Here is an 8441-nt window from a genome sequence, read left to right as displayed (position 1 = left end):
AGACTAATGCAAAATGGAGGCAGGGCTTAGCCTCATGCAGGATGCGGGAGAGGGCTTAGTCCCATACAGATGGAAGGCAGTGCTTAGCCTTATGCAAATATGGAGGTAGGGCTTATCCTCATACAAGATGCGGGACAGGGCTTAGTCCCATGCAGATGGAAAGCAAAGCTTAGCCTTATCCAAAATGGTTGCAGGGCTTAGCCTCATGCAAGATGTGGGACAAGGCTTAGTTCCATGCAGATGGAAGGCAGTGCTTAGCCTTATGCAATTATGGAGGCAGGGCTTAGCTTCATGCAAGATGCAGGACATGGCTTAGTCCCATGCAAATGGAAGGCAGAGCTTAGCCTAATGCAGATATGGAGGCATGGCTTAGCCTTATGCAAGATGCGGGACATGGCTTAGTCCCATACAAAGAGAAGGTAGAGCTTAGCCTTATGCAAATATGGAGGTAGAGCTTAGCCTCATGTAGGATCCGGAACAGGGCTTAATACCATGCAAATGGAAGGCAGAGCTTAGCCTTATGCAGATGTGGATACAGGGTTTAGCCTCATGCAAGATGCGGGATAGGTCTTAGTCCCAAGCTAATGGAATAGCAAATAATGGTAGAATATTTCTTAGCTAGGATATATTCGGTGTTCAGTGGCCCGTTTGATAGTGATTTTGCTTCATGTATCTATTCGCAAATGCTATTGCTATGCCAAATGTGCCTGTGTTCAAAGAAAAATTGTAAGTTTTGTGAGGGGGAGGTTGGTTCGTGCCTTTATCCGCTAGCCTCGCTTTGCTCCGTTCTGGGGGCCTTTTGAGTTTCCCTGGGTAACAACTGACTGTTGCGGAATTAGATTTCTCAAAAATATGCAATTATTGATAAAAATAGAGTCATTTTAGAAACATAGCGAAATATCAAGTAGTTTTTTGACGAACTGGTGACTGTAAGACATTTCAGAGACATTTCAGCTTTCTCCTATTAGAATTTTGAGGGTCCTCCTCAAAATTCTTCCCATGTTTGGTAGATGATCCTTCGTCCACTTGCAGGTAACGAGCCTTGTCGAACCTTCTTCAGAATTTTGAGAATCTTTCTCAAAATTCTGCCCAAGTTTCTTAACCATTTTCTGACCGATTGGCATATGTTGGTGTCGGCTGGACTTACTCCGAAATTTTGAGGGTCCTCCTCAAAATTCTGCCCCAGTTTCTGATCTTCGGGGGAATGGAAATTTTATTATGATATGACCAAACCCACATGGCTGCTTACGTATCCCCTCTGAAACAGGAATCAGGTCAAGCATAGTTCAATTACGTTAGATGAGGAAATGTAAATAGCCTAAGCATAGTATCTCTTGACTGTGTCTAAATTGATTGGTTTTGGCCAGACTTCTCCATCCATTTCTGCACGTATGAGTGCTCCTCCTGTTAGCACCCTATGAACCATATAAGGACCTTGCTAGTTGGGAGATAATTTCCCTTTGGCTTTATCATGATGTGGGAATATCTTCTTCAATACCAGTTGTCCTGGTGCGAACTGTCTTGGTTTGGCCCTTTTGTTGAAAGCTATGGACATTCTGTTCTGGTAAAGCTGATCGTGACATACTACGTTCATCCTTTTTCCATTTATAAGGGCTAATTGCTTATAACGGCTCTTAATCCATTCTGCATCGCTGAGTTCGTCTTCCTGTATGATCCATAAAGAAGGAACCTCTACCTTGGCTAGAATGACAACTTCGGTACCATAAACTAGCATGTAGGGAGTTGTCCCGGTTGACGTACGAACTGTAGTGCAGTATCCCAACAAAGTAAAAGGTAGTTTCTCGTGCCATTGCTTATGGTTTTCTACCATCTTTTTTAGTATCTTCTTGATAATTTTGTTGGCGCCTTCTACGTCCCCATTGATCTGAGGTCTATAGGCTGTGGAATTCTTGTGCTTGATTTTGAAAGTCTCACACATGGCTTTCATCAGATCACTGTTGAGATTGGCGGCATTATCAGTGACAATAGACTCGGGAAGTCCAAATCGGCTAACAATACGATCTTTGACAAAGTCTGCCACGACTTTCTTGGTTACAACATTGTAAGATGCAGCCTCTACCCATTTTGTGAAGTAATCAATGGCTACTAGAACAAACTTGTGCCCGTTTGAAGCTGTGGGCTCGATAGGACCGATGACATCCATTACCTAGGCGGCAAAAGGCCTAGTTGAGCTTGTGGCATTGAGCTCATTTTGTGGAACATTTATCATATCAGCATGCACTTGACATTGGTAACATTTGCGGACATACTGGACGCAATCTATCTCCATAGTCATCCAAAAGTAACCGGCCCTAAGTATCTTCTTGGCTAGGACAACCATTCATATACGGGCCGTAAGTCCCAGCATGTACCTTCTCAAGTAGTTTAGAAGCCTCTTTTGCGTCGACACATCTTAACAATCCCAAATCAGGAGTTCTTCTATACATGTTTCCTCCACTGTGGAAAAAGTGATTGGACAATCTCCGAAGTATGCATTTTTGAATGCGGTTCACATGCTCTGGATATTCTCCTTTTTTCCAGATACTCCTTGATATCATAGAACCAAGGTTTTTCATCCGTATCTTCCTCGATGTGGGCACAATATGCCGGTTGATTATGAATCCTTACTGGGATGGGATCAATGAAATTCTTGTCCAGATGTTGTATCATAGATGACAAAGTGGCTAATGCTTCGGCAAACTCATTTTGAATTCTGGGCACATGCCGAAACTCTACCTTCGTGAACCTCTTTCTCAATTCTTGTACATGATGCAGATATGAAAATATCTTGGAATTCTTTGTGGCCCACTCTCCCTGTACCTGGTGCACACCCAAATCTGAATCACCGATTACCAGCAGCTCTTGAATATTCATGTCGATTACCATATTGAACCCTAGTATGGAGGATTCATAATTTGCCATGTTGTTGGTGTAGGGAAATCTGATTTTAGCAGATACCATATAATGTTGACCTGTTTCTGATACCAAAACCGCTCCAATGCCCATTCCTTTGAAATTTGCAGGTCCATCAAAGAACATCCTCCAACAGTCGTATGCTTCGGTAATGTCCTCTCCTACGAATGATACCTCTTCATCAAGAAAATACATTTTTAGGGGTTTGTATTCTCCTCCCACTAAATTTTTAGCAAGATGGTCTGCCAATGCTTGTCATTTGACCGCCTTTTGAGTTACGTAGACAATAGCAAACTCACTCAACAGTATCTGCCACTTGGGTAACTTCCCAATTGGCATGGCTTTCTAAAATATGTACTTCAAAGGGCCCATTCTAGATATGAGGTATGTGGTATATGCACAGAAGTAGTGCCTCAATTTCTAGGCCGTCCAACACAAAGCACATCAAGTGCGTTCCAGCATTGAGTATCGTGCTTCATAAGGTGTGAACTTCTTAGGTAGTATATGGCTTGCTCTTTTCTCCATGTCTCGTCATGCTGTCCCAAAACACATCCAAAGGCTTCATCCAACACAGATAGATAGAGTAACAAAGGCCGTCCTGGTATTGGTGGGATCAAGACTAGTGGTGTAGACAAGTACTCCTTGATTTTGTCGAAAGCTTTCTGACAATCCTCGGTCCATCTTGTTTCGGCATCTTTCCTCAACATCTTAAAGATGGGTTCACATATCTCTCTGGACTGTGCTATGAAGCAATTGATATAATTGAGACGTCCTAGGAAGCTCAAAACGTCCTTTTTGCTCCTAGGCAGCGGTAACTCCTGAATAGCCTTAACTTTAGACAGGTCCAGCTCGATCCCTCGATGACTGACAATGAATCCCAATAACTTTCCTGCGGGAACCCCGAATGCACACTTTGTGGGGTTCAACTTCAAGTTGTACCTCCTTAACCTGTCACAGAACTTTCTCAAGTCCGCTATGTGATCCGCGGCCCTCTTGGATTTGATAATGATGTCGTCCATATACACATCTATTTTTTTGTGTATCATATCATGGTAGATAGTTGTCATGGCCCTCATGTAAGTAGCCCTAACATTCTTTAGACTAAATGGCATCACTTTGTAACAGTATACCCCCCATGGTGTAATAAAAGTTGTTTTCTCTATGTCTTCTTCATCCATCTAGATCTGGTGATAACTCGCGAAGCAATCTACAAAGGATTGGAGTTCATGCTTGGCACAATTGTCGATTAGCATGTGTACATTTTGCAGTGGAAAGTCATCCTTGGGACTTGCTCTATTTAAGTCTTGATAGTCAATATATACTCTGACTTTCACATCTTTCTTCGGAACTGGCACAATGTTGGCTAACCAAGTTGGGTACTTAACCACCATGAGGACTTTGGCTTTGATCTACTTAGTAACTTCCTCGTTGATTTTCAGGCTCATATCTAGTTTGAATTTTCTGAGTTTCTGCTTCACATGCGGACACATGGGATTAGTAGGCAACTTGTGAGTCACTATAGACGTGGTCAAACAGGTCATGTCATCGTATGACCATGCGAAAATGTCCTCATGCTCCTTTATGAAACGAATGTACTCCTCTTTCTCTATCAGCGATAAGTGAATGCTGATGCGAGTCTCCTTGACGGTCTCGTCATCCCTCAAATTTACTTCTTCGATTTCGTCTAGGTTGGACTTAGGTATATTCTCAAAGTTTTCAACCTCCCTGACAACTTCTTCAGGTATCTCATCTTCCTCACCTGAATCACTATTCTCATGTTGTGTTGCCTCATTACATGTCACAGTCACCAGTTCATCAGGAAAAGTAATAATAACATTGTAGAAAGAAAAATATGGAAGATAATAATAAATAATAAAGAGCAATGCATTTGATTAAGACTTAAAACATCCAAACAAGTACGGCTTGATGAATCGAGCATTTATTTGAAACAATCGAGTCTTTAAAACAAAATTACTGAAAATCTTAGATGCCTAGAATGGCTATAGAAATAAAATTTGCCAAGCTACCAAGGGACTCGGCGGGCATAGGATGGTGTGGCGGTCCAGTTCCTGAGAACAGCTCCATTCTCCACAGTCTGAATAGTGAGGCCTTCTTCCTCCTCCTCCTCAATTATTGCACTGCAGTCCATGTCCCCGCCCTCCAGGAATAGATTCCTCAGCTCAGCCAATGCTTCTTCTTCTGTAGTTCTCCATATTGTATCAGTTTGGTGGAAAGTTTGACCCAGATGTGGCACTGGTTGATCGAGAGGGAAATAAGGTCCACGCCATGGAGGTGACCAATCATCGTAGTCCTGTCATGTATACTGGTATCTGAGCCCGAAGGTAGTACCTTGATGTTTTGGTTGTATCGGTTTGGTAATACCCTGGAGATTTTTCCCAAGCCCTTTGCCGGGTTCATACCCAGACCATGCCAGTATGCTTTCTATTTTGCTACTCCACTATTTTTCTTTCGCAACGGCATTGACACGCTCGATGTGATGATAGGTTTCCACTACTAGCCTTCTTCGGTTCTTGACAACCGAGATGGTTTGACTGGTGTAAATAGGGTTACTCACTTACTTGTGAATGATCACCTCATGATGGTCCCACTCAAATTTCACAGCTTGATGTAGTGTGGAAGCCACAGCCCCCAGTGGCATGTATCCATGGCCGGCCCAATAGAAGATTGTATGAGGCTGATATGTCGAGCACCTGAAATTTAACATCGAACCAAGTTGTCCCGATCTGTAGACAAAGATTAATTTTCCCAATTGTGGCCCTTTGAGACCCATCGAAGGATTTCACGTTCATTCTTCCTGCCCGTATTTCATGGAAACCTTTGCTAAATCTTTTCAGAGTATCCAACAGACAAATGTTGAGACTTGAACCCCCGTCAATCAAGACCCTGGCGATGAATTTATCTTCAAATTGCACTGTGATATGCAATGCTCGGTTGTGATTCAACCCTTCAGGCGGTAACTTATCTTCATGGAAGATTATTTTATGACTTTCCAGCACCTGCCCTACCATATTGGCCATCTCTCCGCAGGTGATATTGTTGGGCGCGTAAGCTTCACTCAACACCTTCATCAAAGCATTCTTGTGTGTCACTGGATTTTGCAATACTGACAGTATGGATATCTGAGCTGGGGTTTTGTTCAAATGATCGATGATAGAGTATTCCATTGCGTGTACTTTCCTCCAAAGGTCATCTGGACATGATTCAATGACAGGTTGCTTGATAGCGACATCCTTATATGGTCCTCCCAAGTGTTCAGGTGTATAGATTCTCCCAGTCCTTGTCATTCCTTACGCAACATCGGATTCCTCCATCTTTGCCTTTCCTTTTCACCAAGCTTCGGCAACTTAATCCCAGGGTATTTCTTTTGAATTGAAAAAATGTGTGGTTGATACTGTCACCGTGAAAGGTGTGGCCACTTCCACTTCAAATGGAACAGGGGTGACCACAGGTAGAGATACCTCTACCTCAAACAGAACTGATGTAGTTATCTCAACTTCGATTGGTGACTAAGTCTGTACTACAATAGGAGTAAGTGTGACTGCAAGTTTAAAGTTATCGCCTTCTCGAATGAGCCCGATTGGCCCATCAGGATTCCATTCTTCATCCATCTCTATCACATGTATCCCACCACATCTATGATCCAGGAGAGGGTTGTTGCGGACATTGGGCGCAACGTTTTTCGCCTGTACAACCTTGTTGTCAATCAGTGTTTGGATTTTGTCTTTCAATGTTCGACACTCGTCAATAGTGTGCCCCTTCATACCAGAATGGTATGCACATGTTTTGTTTGGGTTGACCCATTCAGAAGGGTTTTCTACTGCCACATCGAGAATGAGAGTGACGTATCCAGCGGCTTTCAACCTTTCATACAGCTGGTCGATGGGTTCAACAATAGAGGTGTATTGTCTGGGTGGTTTGTGGTCAAAACCGGGTCATGGTCTTGGATAATTTTGGCGAGTTGGAGGTGACTAGAAATGAGATGGCTGGGAATTATAGGCATGATAGGCAGCGACCGGTTGGGAATATCTGGGAGATGAGGGTTGATATGTAGGTGGTGGTTCTTGGTATGTGGGAGGGGGTATTTGATATGTGGGTGGAGGTGTTTGATATGTGAGTGGAGATTTCGGGCCCTGAGCCACCATTACTGCCCCAACATCTCTATTCTTTGATATGCCGCCAGATTGTAATGCTTTGTTTGTGGCCTGTAATGCCTTAAAGATTGTTACCATCCCGCTCTTGATGCCTTGTTTGATTCTTTCCCCAAGTTTGATGATATCAGAGAATTTATGATTTTCAATAACAATCAACCTTCCATAGTAGTGCGGATCTTGTGCTCTGACGAAAAACTTGTTCATTTGTTCCTCGCCAAAGATGGCCTAACTTTGGCTGCTTCCGACCACCAACAAGTAGCATACTCGCGGAAAGTCTCGGTGGGCTTCTTCTTGATGTTTGGAATGTAAAAAACATCTGGTGAATTTTCTATCTTGAACCTGAATCGGTCCATGAAATCGAATGCCATACTCACCCAGCTAGACCATTTCTTAGGATCCTGGATGATGTACCAGGACAAAGCATCTCCCGTAAGACTCCTCATGAAAAGCTTTATCCAGATCTTTTCATCCTTTCCAACACTGATAAGTTTATCACAAAAGGTTCTTAGATGAGCCATGGGATCACCTGTACCATCAAACATTTCGAACTTGGGAGGTTTGTAAAACTCTGGCAATTTTACATCTGGGTGTATGCATAGGCCTTCATAGTTCAAACCTTCTATCCATTTGCCTCTTTCAACGCCCTAAACTCGACTTGTCAACTTCTTGAGTTCCTTAGACATGTTTTTGATGAGCAGGTCCTTCTCAACGGATTTTGGTGTATAGGAAGTTGGTTGGATAGAGTGAGGTACGATTTCCACGTTTATAGGGTTTTTTTGGTGAGTGCCAGTTGCCTGGGTGTAGTGGCGGTCAATGGTTGAGTTTTCAGGATCAGGAATGGGTTGAGGTATGTTCTGGGGAGTGTGATAAGTAGCAGTTGGTGGGTGTTGGATTGGTTGATGGTTGTGTTATGGCGGAGTTGGTATCGGTAAGGGATTGAGATTTCGACGTGGGGTTGCATATTGATGCGGTGCATGGGGGTTTTGGGGATGTTGGTTTAGTGTATTTTGGGGAGGTGATGTGTTCTTGGTGTTTTGTTGGTTGACATCGGGGACATTCAGGGTGAGGGATAGGTTTGCCAAGTTGCGGACCTGCTCAAGATCTCCCTATAACTCTAGTATCTTTTGTTCCAACCTCAAAACTAAATCGTTTGGTGTCGGAGTACTCCGACCGTCTGATGTTTCTGCATTTTCCACGTTCTCTTTTCGAATACCACTTAAGTCGTCCATTTTATCTTTCCCTTTGCTCTTTGTATTACTTGAAGGAGGAGGAGGTGGAGGGCCTCTAGATCTGTTGTGATACACTGATGATGCCAGTATGTGCGAACCAACCTTAGGGGATGGGAATAAAGAATAA

This window comes from Nicotiana sylvestris, chromosome 3 (genome assembly GCF_000393655.2).
Source record: "Nicotiana sylvestris chromosome 3, ASM39365v2, whole genome shotgun sequence".
NCBI classification, from domain to species: domain Eukaryota; kingdom Viridiplantae; phylum Streptophyta; class Magnoliopsida; order Solanales; family Solanaceae; genus Nicotiana; species Nicotiana sylvestris.
This window is presented reverse-complemented; position numbering follows the sequence as displayed.